Source organism: Entelurus aequoreus, linkage group LG09, assembly GCF_033978785.1.
Source record: "Entelurus aequoreus isolate RoL-2023_Sb linkage group LG09, RoL_Eaeq_v1.1, whole genome shotgun sequence".
Taxonomy (NCBI): Eukaryota; Metazoa; Chordata; class Actinopteri; order Syngnathiformes; family Syngnathidae; genus Entelurus; species Entelurus aequoreus.
Window position 1 is genome coordinate 68,520,827 of NC_084739.1, and position 15,680 is coordinate 68,536,506.

The window sequence follows — 15,680 nt, forward strand, 5'->3', positions numbered from 1 at the left end:
ACGGTGACTTTTTTGTGAATTTGTGAAACTGGAACAGTACACAAAGAATGCCATTATAAGGTAATAATAGTAACACAGGCACTCGTAAACGTGTTAGCATATTCGCTAATGCTAACAACGCTAGCTACATTACATCACGATAGCACGTACAAATATGCATGAAAACACTCCTACAGACATCACACACGGGACGCTTTAGTAAGTAAGAATTGTTTTAGTTATATTGTAAAACTTACAAACCATAGAGCACACGGGTATTCAAGCCACACCCGCCAAATTTTAGAATAAATTCATATTTTTACATACATTAGCCACACTGGAACATATACCGGTATAAAAGACTTTATAAATGTTTATTTACATACATTAATTGTTTCCAAACAGTGTCTATAACTAGGCAGTAAAACGGCTGATAAAACAAAAAAGAAGTCATCTTCATGGACCCAAGCTAGCTCTCCAATCACCTAAACAGACTCAATAACTCCACGGTGATTTTGTGAATTTGTGAAACTGGAACAGTACACAAAGAATGCCATTATAAGGTAATAATACTAACACAGGCACTCGTAAACGTGTTAGCATATTCGCTAATGCTAACAACGCTAGCTACATTACATCACGATAGCACGTACAAATATGCATGAAAACACTCCTACAGACATCACACATGGGACGCTTTAGTAAGTAAGAATTGTTTTAGTTATATTGTAAAACTTACAAACCATAGAGCACACGGGTATTTAAGCCACACCCGCCAAATTTTAGAATAAATTAATATTTTTTACATACATTATCCGCACTGGAACATATACCAGTATGAAATACTTTATAAATGTGTATTTACATATATTAATTGTTTCCAAACGGTGTCTGTAACAAGGCAGTAAAACGGCTAAAAAAACAAAACAGAAGTCATCTTCATGGACCCAAGCTAGCTCTCCAATCAGCTAAACAGACTCAATAACTCCACGGTGACGTTTTGGGGAATTTGTGGAACTGAAACAATACAAAAAGAATGCCATTGTAAGGTAATAATAACAACACAGACACTCATACACATGTTAGCATATTCGCTAATGCTAACAACGCTGGCTACATTACATCACAATAGCACGTACAAATATGCATGGAAACACTCCTACAGACATCACACACGGGACGCTTTAGTAAGTAAGAATTGTTTTAGTTATATTGTAAAACTTACAAACCATAGAGCACACGGGTATTTAAGCCACACCCGCCAAATTTTAGAATAAATTCATATTTTTACATACATTAGTCACACTGGAACGTATACCAGTATGAAATACTTTATAAATGTTTATTTACATATATTAATTGTTTCCAAACAGTGTCTGTAACAAGGCAGTAAAACGGCTGATAAAACAAAACAGAAGTCATCTTTATGGACCCAAGCTAGCTCTCCAATCAGCTAAACAGACTCAATAACTCCACGGTGACTTTTTTGTGGATTTGTGAAACTGGAACAATACAAAAACAATGCCATTATAAGTTAATAATAAAAACACAGACACCCATACACCTGTTAGCATTAGCGAATATGCTAACGACGCTAGCTACATTACATTACGATAGCACGTACAAATATGCATGAAAACACTCCTACAGACATCACACATGGGACGCTTTAGTAAGTAAGAATTGTTTTAGTTATATTGTAAAACTTACAAACCATAGAGCACACGGGTATTTAAGCCACACCCGCCAAATTTTCGAATACATTTACATTTTTACATACACTGCAATATATGATAGACTTTGTAAATGTTTATTTATTTTACTTTTTAAATATCCACCAGACATCACACATTGGACGGTTTATTAAGTATTAATTGTTTTAGTTGTATTGTAAAACTTACAAACGTGCAACAATGAGGAATCCTTTCGAGCAGAACCGCTATGGACGGTTTTACTTCCGGTTCAAGGCACCACACAGGAAGTACAGTTTCAAACAGCGGCACCTGCAGTGAGCAAACTGGTCCAAAAGATGGCGCCATAGCACAAACAATAACACGCCTTTTCAGTGTCTCTGTCGACGTAATATGAAAATGATGTGTTGAATACGAAACATTAGGGCCGTGACGTAGAAAAATCCATCAAGTCCAAGATGGCGGGCCTCCATGTGGAGAAGCAAAGTGAGACAGCGGGAAGAAGAAAAAGTCAGACAGAGAGAGAAATCTTCCCAGGAGGGCAGACAAACATTGCGGGTCTTTGAACTGGAGGAGGTCTTGTGAATGCTGGCAGCCTTCAATGAAGACCAGTTCTGCAGGAGGGCTTCATTAGCAGAGAAAGTTCCAGTGGAGAAGGTTTGTGTCTGGTCGCCTCACGCTGCTCCCCTGAGTCAGGAGTTCTACATGAAAGCACGTCTTACATCAATGCCAGTCAAAGATCCTCTTTAGGACAGGAGCACTCTGCTGCTTTTAAGAACACACTGCAATAACACTAGTCAAAGATCATGTATATGACAGGAGCACTCTGCTGCTTTTAACAACTTACTGCAATAACACTAGTCAAAGATCATGTATATGACAGGAGCACTCTGCTGCTTTTAACAACTTACTGCAATAACACTAGTCAAAGATCATGTATATGACAGGAGCACTCTGCTGCTTTTAAGAACCTACAGCAATAACACTAGTCAAAGATCACGTATATGACAGGAGCACTCTGCTGCTTTTAACAACTTACTGCAATAACACTAGTCAAAGATCATGTACATGACAGGAGCACTCTGCTGCTTTTAAGAACACACTGCAATAACACTAGTCAAAGATCATGTATATGACAGGAGCACTCTGCTGCTTTTAAGAACCTACTGCAATAACACTAGTCAAAGATCATGTATATGACAGGAGCACTCTACTGCTTTTAAGAACCTACTGCAATAACACTAGTCAAAGATCATGTATATGACAGGAGCATTCTGCTGTTTTTAAGAACCTACAGCAATAACACTAGTCAAAGATCATGTATATGACAGGAGCATTCTGCTGTTTTTAAGAACCTACAGCAATAACACTAGTCAAAGATCATGTATATGACAGGAGCACTCTGCTGTTTTTGAGAACCTACTGCAATAACACTAGTCAAAGATCATGTATATGACAGGAGCACTCTGCTGCTTTTAAGAACCTACAGCAATAACACTAGTCAAAGATCATGTATATGACAGGAGCACTCTACTGCTTTTAAGAACCTACTGCAATAACACTAGTCAAAGATCATGTATATGACAGGAGCACTCTGCTGCTTTTAACAACTTACTGCAATAACACTAGTCAAAGATCATGTACATGACAGGAGCACTCTGCTGCTTTTAAGAACACACTGCAATAACACTAGTCAAAGATCATGTATATGACAGGAGCACTCTGCGGGTTTTAAGAACCTACTGCAATAACACTAGTCAAAGATCATGTATATAACAGGAGCACTCTGCTGCTTTTAAGAACCTACTGCAATAACACTAGTCAAAGATCACGTATATGACAGGAGCACTCTGCTGCTTTTAAGAACCTACTGCAATAACACTAGTCAAAGATCATGTATATGACAGGAGCACTCTACTGCTTTTAAGAACCTACTGCAATAACACTAGTCAAAGATCACGTATATGACAGGAGCATTCTGCTGTTTTTAAGAACCTACAGCAATAACACTAGTCAAAGATCATGTATATGACAGGAGCACTCTGCTGTTTTTGAGAACCTACTGCAATAACACTAGTCAAAGATCATGTATATGACAGGAGCACTCTGCTGCTTTTAAGAACCTACAGCAATAACACTAGTCAAAGATCATGTATATGACAGGAGCACTCTGCTGCTTTTAACAACTTACTGCAATAACACTAGTCAAAGATCATGTATATGACAGGAGCACTCTACTGCTTTTAAGAACCTACTGCAATAACACTAGTCAAAGATCATGTATATGACAGGAGCACTCTGCTGCTTTTAACAACTTACTGCAATAACACTAGTCAAAGATCATGTATATGACAGGAGCACTCTGCTGCTTTTAACAACTTACTGCAATAACACTAGTCAAAGATCCTCTTTAGGACAGGAGCACTCTGCTGCTTTTAAGAACACACTGCAATAACACTAGTCAAAGATCATGTATATGACAGGAGCACTCTGCTGCTTTTAACAACTTACTGCAATAACACTAGTCAAAGATCACGTATATGACAGGAGCACTCTGCTGCTTTTAACAACTTACTGCAATAACACTAGTCAAAGATCATGTATATGACAGGAGCACTCTGCTGCTTTTAAGAACACACTGCAATAACACTAGTCAAAGATCATGTCTATGACAGGAGCACTCTGCTGCTTTTAAGAACCTACAGCAATAACACTAGTCAAAGATCACGTATATGACAGGAGCACTCTGCTGCTTTTAACAACTTACTGCAATAACACTAGTCAAAGATCATGTATATGACAGGAGCACTCTGCTGCTTTTAACAACTTACTGCAATAACACTAGTCAAAGATCCTCTTTAGGACAGGAGCACTCTGCTGCTTTTAAGAACACACTGCAATAACACTAGTCAAAGATCATGTATATGACAGGAGCACTCTGCTGCTTTTAACAACTTACTGCAATAACACTAGTCAAAGATCATGTATATGACAGGAGCACTCTGCTGCTTTTAAGAACACACTGCAATAACACTAGTCAAAGATCACGTATATGACAGGAGCACTCTGCTGCTTTTAACAACTTACTGCAAAAACACTAGTCAAAGATCATGTATATGACAGGAGCACTCTGCTGCTTTTAAGAACACACTGCAATAACACTAGTCAAAGATCATGTATATGACAGGAGCACTCTGCGGGTTTTAAGAACCTACTGCAATAACACTAGTCAAAGATCATGTATATGACAGGAGCACTCTGCTGCTTTTAAGAACACACTGCAATAACACTAGTCAAAGATCACGTATATGACAGGAGCACTCTGCTGCTTTTAACAACTTACTGCAAAAACACTAGTCAAAGATCATGTATATGACAGGAGCACTCTGCGGGTTTTAAGAACCTACAGCAATAACACTAGTCAAAGATCATGTATATGACAGGAGCACTCTGCGGGTTTTAAGAACCTACAGCAATAACACTAGTCAAAGATCATGTATATGACAGGAGCACTCTGCTGCTTTTAACAACTTACTGCAATAACACTAGTCAAAGATCATGTATATGACAGGAGCACTCTGCGGGTTTTAAGAACCTACTGCAATAACACTAGTCAAAGATCCTCTATAAGACAACACCTCTGCTGTTTTTGAGGACTGAATAAAAAAAACACCAGCCAAAGATCCTCTGTAGGACATGTACACTGCTGTTTTTATAAATGATTGATTGTTTGATTGATTTTGAGGACCAATTACAAAAAACACCAGCCAAAGATCCTCTATAGGACATGTACACTGCTGTTTTTGAGGACCAATTACAAAAACACCAGCCAGAGATCTTCTATAAGAAATGAACACTGCTGTTTTAAAGAACCTACACTTGGAATGTCCATACACACACCTCACGTCCCCACTTGGACTGTCCATACACACACCTCACGTCCCCACTTGGACTGTCCATACACACACCTCACGTCCCCACTTGGACTGTCCATACACACACCTCACGTTCCCACTTGGACTGTCCATACACACACCTCACGTTCCCACTTGGACTGTCCATACACACACCTCACGTCCCCACTTGGACTGTCCATACACACACCTCACGTCCCCACTTGGACTGTCCATACACACACCTCACGTCCCCACTTGGACTGTCCATACACACACCTCACGTCCCCACTTGGACTGTCCATACACACACCTCACGTCCCCACTTGGACTGTCCATACACACACCTCACGTCCCCACTTGGACTGTCCATACACACACCCCACGTCCCCACTTGGACTGTCCATACACACACCCCACGTAATCGGAATTTTACTCTGCAAAATGATGACAAAAGTCATAATTTTACTCCAAAAATGTCACTATTTTACAAGAAAAAAAAATTGCCAATATTGTGACAAAAGTCAGAATTAGAAAAATGAGTTTGAATTTCACAAAAAAAAGGTCACAATTTCACAAGAAAAACTTAGAATCTTGGCAGTATTATAACAAAAGTCGTAATTTTACTCAACGCAAGTCAAAATTTTACAAGGAAAACTGAACATTTGTGCGATATTGTGATAAAAGTTGTAATTTTACTCAATAAGTCGCAGTTTTACAAGAAAAGCTTAAAATGTTGGCAATTTTATGAAAAGAGTCGTAATTTTACTCGACAAAAGTCACAATTTTGTAAGAAAATATTAACATTTTGGTAATATTATAATATTAATCGGAATTTTACTCTGCAAAATTATGACAAAAGTCAGCATTTTACTCCAAAAATGTCACTATTTTACAAGAAAAAAAAATTGCCAATATTGTGACAAAAGTCAGAATTTGAAAAATGAGTTTGAATTTCACAAAAAAAAAGGTCACAATTTCACGAGAAAAACTTAGAATCTTGGCAGTATTACAATAAAAGTCGTAATTTTACTCAACGCAAGTCAAAATTTTACAAGGAAAACTGAACATTTGTGCGATATTGTGATAAAAGTTGGAATTTTACTCAATAACAGTCGCAATTTTACAAAAAAAGCTTAAAATGTTGGCAATTTTATGAAAAGAGTCGTAATTTTACTCGACAAAAGTCACAATTTTGTAAGAAAATATTAAAATTTTGGTAATATTATAATAATAATCGGAATTTCACTCTGCAAAATTATGACAAAAGTCATCATTTTACTCCAAAAATGTCACTATTTTACAAGGAAAAAAAAATTGCCAATATTGTGACAAAAGTCAGAATTTTAAAAATGAGTTTGAATTTCACAAAAAAAAGGTCACAATTTCACGACAAAAACTTAGAATCTTGGCAGTATTATAACAAAAGTCGTAATTTTACTCAACGCATGTCAAAATTTTACAAGGAAAACTGAACATTTGTGCGATATTGTGATAAAAGTTGGAATTTTACTCAATAACAGTCGCAGTTTTACAAGAAAAGCTTAAAATGTTGGCAATTTTATGAAAAGAGTCGTAATTTTACTCGACAAAAGTCACAATTTTGTAAGAAAATATTAACATTTTGGTAATATTATAATAATAATCGGAATTTTACTCTGCAAAATTATGACAAAAGTCAGCATTTTACTCCAAAAATGTCACTATTTTACAAGGAAAAAAAATTGCCATTATTGTGACAAAAGTCAGAATTTTAAAAATGAGTTTGAATTTCACAAAAAAAAGGTCACAATTTCACGAGAAAAACTTAGAATCTTGGCAGTATTATAATAAAAGTCGTAATTTTACTCAAATCAAGTCAAAATTTTACAAGAAAAACTGAACATTTGTGCGATATTGTGATAAAAGTTGGAATTTTACTCAATAACAGTCGCAGTTTTACAAGTAAAGCTTAAAATGTTGGCAATTTTATGAAAAGAGTCGTCATTTTACTTGACAAAAGCCATAATTTTGTAAGAACATTTTAAAATTTGGGCAATATTATAATAATAATCAGAATTTTACTCTGCAAAATAATGACAAAAGTCAGCATTTTACTCCAAAAATGTCACTATTTTACAAGAATTTTTTTTTTGCCAATATTGTGACAAAAGTCAGAATTTTAAAAATGAGTTTGAATTTCACAAAAAAAAGGTCACAATTTCACGAGAAAAACGTAGAATCTTGGCAGTATTATAATAAAAGTCGTAATTTTACTCAACGCAAGTCAAAATTTTACAAGAAAAACTGAACATTTGTGCGATATTGTGATAAAAGTTGTAATTTTACTCAATAACAGTCGAAATTTTACAAGAAAAGCTTAAAATGTTGGCAATTTTATGAAAAGAGTCGTAATTTTACTCGACAAAAGTCACAATTTTGTAAGAAAATATTAAAATTTTGGTAATATTATAATAATAATCGGAATTTTACTCTGCAAAATTATGACAAAAGTCAGCATTTTACTCCAAAAATGTCACTATTTTACAAGAAAAAAAATTGCCATTATTGTGAAAAAAGTCAGAATTAGAAAAATGAGTTTGAATTTCACAAAAAAAAGGTCACAATTTCAAAAGAAAAACTTAGAATCTTGGCAGTATTATAATAAAAGTCGTAATTTTACTCAACGCAAGTCAAAATTTTACAAGGAAAACTGAACATTTGTGCGATATTGTGATAAAAGTTGGAATTTTACTCAATAAGTCGCAGTTTTACAAGAATGTTAAAAATGTTGGCAATTTTATGAAAAGAGTCGTAATTTTACTCGACAAAAGTCACAATTTTGTAAGAAAATATTAACATTTTGGTAATATTATAATAATAATCGGAATTTTACTCTGCAAAATTATGACAAAAGTCAGCATTTTACTCCAAAAATGTCACTATTTTACAAGAAAAAAAAAATTGCCAATATTGTGACAAAAGTCAGAATTAGAAAAATGAGTTTGAATTTCACAAAAAAAAGGTCACAATTTCACGAGAAAAACTTAGAATCTTGGCAGTATTACAATAAAAGTCGTAATTTTACTCAACGCAAGTCAAAATTTTACAAGAAAAACTGAACATTTGTGCGATATTGTGATAAAAGTTGGAATTTTACTCAATAACAGTCGCAATTTTACAAGAAAAGCTTAAAATGTTGGCAATTTTATGAAAAGAGTCGTAATTTTACTCGACAAAAGTCACAATTTTGTAAGAAAATATTAAAATTTTGTTAATATTATAATAATAATCGGAATTTTACTCTGCAAAATTATGACAAAAGTCAGCATTTTACTCCAAAAATGTCACTATTTTACAAGGGAAAAAAAATTGCCAATATTGTGACAAAAGTCAGAATTTGAAAAATGAGTTTGAATTTCACAAAAAAAAAGGTCACAATTTCACAAGAAAAACTTAGAATCTTGGCAGTATTATAATAAAAGTCGTAATTTTACTCAAATCAAGTCAAAATTTTACAAGAAAAACTGAACATTTGTGCGATATTGTGATAAAAGTTGTAATTTTACTCAATAACAGTTGCAGTTTTACAAGAAAAGCTTAAAATGTTGGCAATTTTATGAAAAGAGTCGTAATTTTACTCGACAAAAGCCATAATTTTGTAAGAAAATATTAAAATTTTGGTAATATTATAATAATTATCGGAATTTTACTCTGCAAAATTATGACAAAAGTCAGCATTTTACTCCAAAAATGTCACTATTTTACAAGAAAAAAAAAATTGCCAATATTCTGACATAAGTCAGAATTTGAAAAATGAGTTTGAATTTCACAAAAAAAGGTCACAATTTCACAAGAAAAACTTAGAATCTTGGCAGTATTATAATAAAAGTCGTAATTTTACTCAAATCAAGTCAAAATTTTACAAGAAAAACTGAACATTTGTGCGATATTGTGATAAAAGTTGGAATTTTACTCAATAACAGTCGCAGTTTTACAAGTAAAGCTTAAAATGTTGGCAATTTTATGAAAAGAGTCGTCATTTTACTTGACAAAAGCCATAATTTTGTAAGAACATTTTAAAATTTGGGCAATATTATAATAATAATCAGAATTTTACTCTGCAAAATAATGACAAAAGTCAGCATTTTACTCCAAAAATGTCACTATTTTACAAGAATTTTTTTTTTGCCAATATTGTGACAAAAGTCAGAATTTTAAAAATGAGTTTGAATTTCACAAAAAAAAGGTCACAATTTCACGAGAAAAACGTAGAATCTTGGCAGTATTATAATAAAAGTCGTAATTTTACTCAACGCAAGTCAAAATTTTACAAGAAAAACTGAACATTTGTGCGATATTGTGATAAAAGTTGTAATTTTACTCAATAACAGTCGAAATTTTACAAGAAAAGCTTAAAATGTTGGCAATTTTATGAAAAGAGTCGTAATTTTACTCGACAAAAGTCACAATTTTGTAAGAAAATATTAAAATTTTGGTAATATTATAATAATAATCGGAATTTTACTCTGCAAAATTATGACAAAAGTCAGCATTTTACTCCAAAAATGTCACTATTTTACAAGAAAAAAAATTGCCATTATTGTGAAAAAAGTCAGAATTAGAAAAATGAGTTTGAATTTCACAAAAAAAAGGTCACAATTTCAAAAGAAAAACTTAGAATCTTGGCAGTATTATAATAAAAGTCGTAATTTTACTCAACGCAAGTCAAAATTTTACAAGGAAAACTGAACATTTGTGCGATATTGTGATAAAAGTTGGAATTTTACTCAATAAGTCGCAGTTTTACAAGAATGTTAAAAATGTTGGCAATTTTATGAAAAGAGTCGTAATTTTACTCGACAAAAGTCACAATTTTGTAAGAAAATATTAACATTTTGGTAATATTATAATAATAATCGGAATTTTACTCTGCAAAATTATGACAAAAGTCAGCATTTTACTCCAAAAATGTCACTATTTTACAAGAAAAAAAAAATTGCCAATATTGTGACAAAAGTCAGAATTAGAAAAATGAGTTTGAATTTCACAAAAAAAAGGTCACAATTTCACGAGAAAAACTTAGAATCTTGGCAGTATTACAATAAAAGTCGTAATTTTACTCAACGCAAGTCAAAATTTTACAAGAAAAACTGAACATTTGTGCGATATTGTGATAAAAGTTGGAATTTTACTCAATAACAGTCGCAATTTTACAAGAAAAGCTTAAAATGTTGGCAATTTTATGAAAAGAGTCGTAATTTTACTCGACAAAAGTCACAATTTTGTAAGAAAATATTAAAATTTTGTTAATATTATAATAATAATCGGAATTTTACTCTGCAAAATTATGACAAAAGTCAGCATTTTACTCCAAAAATGTCACTATTTTACAAGGGGAAAAAAATTGCCAATATTGTGACAAAAGTCAGAATTTGAAAAATGAGTTTGAATTTCACAAAAAAAAAGGTCACAATTTCACAAGAAAAACTTAGAATCTTGGCAGTATTATAATAAAAGTCGTAATTTTACTCAAATCAAGTCAAAATTTTACAAGAAAAACTGAACATTTGTGCGATATTGTGATAAAAGTTGTAATTTTACTCAATAACAGTTGCAGTTTTACAAGAAAAGCTTAAAATGTTGGCAATTTTATGAAAAGAGTCGTAATTTTACTCGACAAAAGCCATAATTTTGTAAGAAAATATTAAAATTTTGGTAATATTATAATAATTATCGGAATTTTACTCTGCAAAATTATGACAAAAGTCAGCATTTTACTCCAAAAATGTCACTATTTTACAAGAAAAAAAAAATTGCCAATATTCTGACATAAGTCAGAATTTGAAAAATGAGTTTGAATTTCACAAAAAAAGGTCACAATTTCACAAGAAAAACTTAGAATCTTGGCAGTATTATAATAAAAGTTGTAATTTTACTCAACGCAAGTCAAAATTTTACAAGAAAAGCTGAACATTTGTGCGATATTGTGATAAAAGTTGGAATTTTACTCAATAACAGTCGCAGTTTTACAAGAAAAGCTTAAAATGTTGGCAATTTTATGAAAAGAGTCGTAATTTTACTCGACAAAAGCCATCATTTTGTAAGAAAATATTAAAATTTTGGTAATATTATAATAATTATCGGAATTTTACTCTGCAAAATTATGACAAAAGTCAGCATTTTACTCCAAAAATGTCACTATTTTACAATAATTTTTTTTTTGTCAATATTGTGACAAAAGTCAGAATTTTAAAAATGAGTTTGAATTTCACAAAAAAAAAGGTCACAATTTCACGAGAAAAACTTAGAATCTTGGCAGTATTATAACAAAAGTCGTAATTTTACTCAACGCATGTCAAAATTTTACAAGAAAAACTGAACATTTGTGCGATATTGTGATAAAAGTTGTAATTTTACTCAATAACAGTCGCAATTTTACAAGAAAAGCTTAAAATGTTGGCAATTTTATGAAAAGAGTCGTAATTTTACTCGACAAAAGTCACAATTTTGTAAGAAAATATTAAAATTTTGGTAATATTATAATAATAATGGGAATTTTACTCTGCAAAATTATGACAAAAGTCAGCATTTTACTCCAAAAATGTCACTATTTTACAAGAATGTTTTTTTTTGCCAATATTGTGACAAAAGTCAGAATTTTAAAAATGAGTTTGAATTTCACAAAAAAAAGGTCACAATTACACAAGAAAAACTTAGAATCTTGGCAGTATTATAACAAAAGTCGTAATTTTACTCAACGCAAGTCAAAATTTTACAAGAAAAACTGAACATTTGTGCGATATTGTGATAAAAGTTGTAATTTTACTCAATAACAGTCGCAGTTTTACAATAAAAGCTTAAAATGTTGGCAATTTTATGAAAACAGTCGTAATTTTACTCGACAAAAGTCACAATTTTGTAAGAAAATATTAAAATTTTGGTAATATTATAATAATTATCGGAATTTTACTCTGCAAAATTATGACAAAAGTCAGCATTTTACTCCAAAAATGTCACTATTTTACAAGAAAAAAAAATTGCCATTATTGTGACAAAAGTCAGAATTAGAAAAATGAGTTTGAATTTCACCAAAAAAAAGGTCACAATTTCACAAGAAAAACTTAGAATCTTGGCAGTATTATAATAAAAGTCGTAATTTTACTCAACGCAAGTCAAAATTTTACAAGGAAAACTGAACATTTGTGCGATATTGTGATAAAAGTTGTAATTTTACTCAATAACAGTCGCAGTTTTACAAGAAAAGCTTAAAATGTTGGCAATTTTATGAAAAGAGTCGTAATTTTACTCGACAAAAGTCACAATTTTGTAAGAAAATATTAAAATTTTGGTAATATTATAATAATAATCGGAATTTTACTCTGCAAAATTATGACAAAAGTCAGCATTTTACTCCAAAAATGTCACTATTTTACAAGAAAAAAAAATTGCCAATATTGTGACAAAAGTCAGAATTTTAAAAATGAGTTTGAATTTCACAAAAAAAAGGTCACAATTTCACGAGAAAAACTTAGAATCTTGGCCGTATTATAATAAAAGTCGTAATTTTACTCAACGCAAGTCAAAATTTTACAAGAAAAACTGAACATTTGTGCGATATTGTGATAAAAGTTGGAATTTTACTCAATAACAGTCGCAATTTTACAAGAAAAGCTTAAAATGTTGGCAATTTTATGAAAAGAGTCGTAATTTTACTCGACAAAAGTCACAATTTCGTAAGAAAATATTAAAATTTTGGTAATATTATAATAATAATCTGAATTTTACTCTGCAAAATTATGACAAAAGTCAGCATTTTACTCCGAAAATGTCACTATTTTACAAGAAAAAAAAATTGCCAATATTGTGACAAAAGTCAGAATTTGAAAAATGAGTTTGAATTTCACAAAAAAAAGGTCACAATTTCACAAGAAAAACTTAGAATCTTGGCAGTATTATAACAAAAGTCGTAATTTTACTCAACGCAAGTCAAAATTTTACAAGAAAAACTGAACATTTGTGCGATATTGTGATAAAAGTTGTAATTTTACTCAATAACAGTCGCAGTTTTACAAGAAAAGCTTAAAATGTTGGCAATTTTATGAAAAGAGTCGTAATTTTACTCGACAAAAGTCACAATTTTGTAAGAAAATATTAAAATTTTGGTAATATTATAATAATAATCGGAATTTTACTCTGCAAAATTATGACAAAAGTCAGCATTTTACTCCAAAAATTTCACTATTTTACAAGAAAAAAAAATTGCCAATATTGTGACAAAAGTCAGAATTTGAAAAATGAGTTTGAATTTCACAAAAAAAAGGTCACAATTTCACGAGAAAAACTTAGAATCTTGGCAGTATTATAATAAAAGTCGTAATTTTACTCAACGCAAGTCAAAATTTTACAAGAAAAACTGAACATTTGTGCGATATTGTGATAAAAGTTGTAATTTTACTCAATAACAGTCGCAGTTTTACAAGAAAAGCTTAAAATGTTGGCAATTTTATGAAAAGAGTCGTAATTTTACTCGACAAAAGTCACAATTTTGTAAGAAAATATTAAAATTTTGGTAATATTATAATAATTATCGGAATTTTACTCTGCAAAATTATGACAAAAGTCAGCATTTTACTCCAAAAATGTCACTATTTTACAAGAAAAAAAAAATTGCCAATATTGTGACAAAAGTCAGAATTTTAAAAATGAGTTTGAATTTCACAAAAAAAAGGTCACAATTTCACGAGAAAAACTTAGAATCTTGGCAGTATTATAATAAAAGTCGTAATTTTACTCAACGCAAGTCAAAATTTTACAAGAAAAACTGAACATTTGTGCGATATTGTGATAAAAGTTGTAATTTTACTCAATAACAGTCGCAGTTTTACAAGAAAAGCTTAAAATGTTGGCAATTTTATGAAAAGAGTTGTAATCTTACTCGACAAAAGTCACAATTTTGTAAGAAAATATTAACATTTTGGTAATATTATAACAATAATCGGAATTGTACTCTGCAAAATTATGACAAAAGTCAGCATTTTACTCCAAAAATGTCACTATTTTACAATAATTTGTTTTTTGCCAATATTGTGACAAAAGTCAGAATTTTAAAAATGAGTTTGAATTTCACAAAAAAAAGGTCACAATTTCACAAGAAAAACTTAGAATCTTGGCAGTATTATAATAAAAGTCGTAATTTTACTCAACGCATGTCAAAATTTTACAAGAAAAACTGAACATTTGTGCGATATTGTGATAAAAGTTGTAATTTTACTCAATAACAGTCGCAGTTTTACAAGAAAAGCTTAAAATGTTGGCAATTTTATGAAAAGAGTCGTAATCTTACTCGACAAAAGTCACAATTTTGTAAGAAAATATTAACATTTTGGTAATATTATAATAATAATCGGAATTTTACTCTGCAAAATTATGACAAAAGTCAGCATTTTACTCCAAAAATGTCACTATTTTACAAGAAAAAAAAATTGCCAATATTGTGACAAAAGTCAGAATTTTAAAAATGAGTTTGAATTTCACAAAAAAAAGGTCACAATTTCACAAGAAAAACTTAGAATCTTGGCAGTATTATAATAAAAGTCGTAATTTTACTCAACGCAAGTCAAAATTTTACAAGAAAAACTGAACATTTGTGCGATATTGTGATAAAAGTTGTAATTTTACTCAATAACAGTCGCAGTTTTACAAGAAAAGCTTAAAATGTAGGCAATTTTATGAAAAGAGTCGTAATTTTACTCGACAGAAGTCACAATTTTGTAAGAAAATATTAAAATTTTGGTAATATTATAATAATAATCGGAATTTTACTCTGCAAAATTATGACAAAAGTCAGCATTTTACTCGAAAAAATGTCACCATTTTACAATAAATTTTTTTTGCCAATATTGTGACAAAAGTCAGAATTTTAAAAATGAGTTTGAATTTCACAAAAAAAAGGTCACAATTTCACAAGAAAAACTTAGAATCTTGGGAGTATTATAATAAAAGTCGTAATTTTACTCAACGCAAGTCAAAATTTTACAAGAAAAACTGAACATTTGTGCGATATTGTGATAAAAGTTGTAATTTTACTCAATAACAGTCGCAATTTTACAAGAAAAGCTTAAAATGTTGGCAATTT

At 31.1% G+C, this 15,680-nt stretch overlaps 2 protein-coding genes across 7 annotated transcripts in view; both read right to left on the reverse strand.

The window, feature by feature from the left end:
• Nucleotides 1–15,680, reverse strand: part of LOC133657656 (glutamate receptor ionotropic, delta-1-like) — a 1,080,304-nt gene that overhangs the window by 320,890 nt on the left and 743,734 nt on the right. The window lies entirely within an intron of this gene.
• LOC133657655 (serine-rich coiled-coil domain-containing protein 2-like) overlaps nt 1–15,680 on the reverse strand; it is a 137,642-nt gene that overhangs the window by 33,601 nt on the left and 88,361 nt on the right. The window lies entirely within an intron of this gene.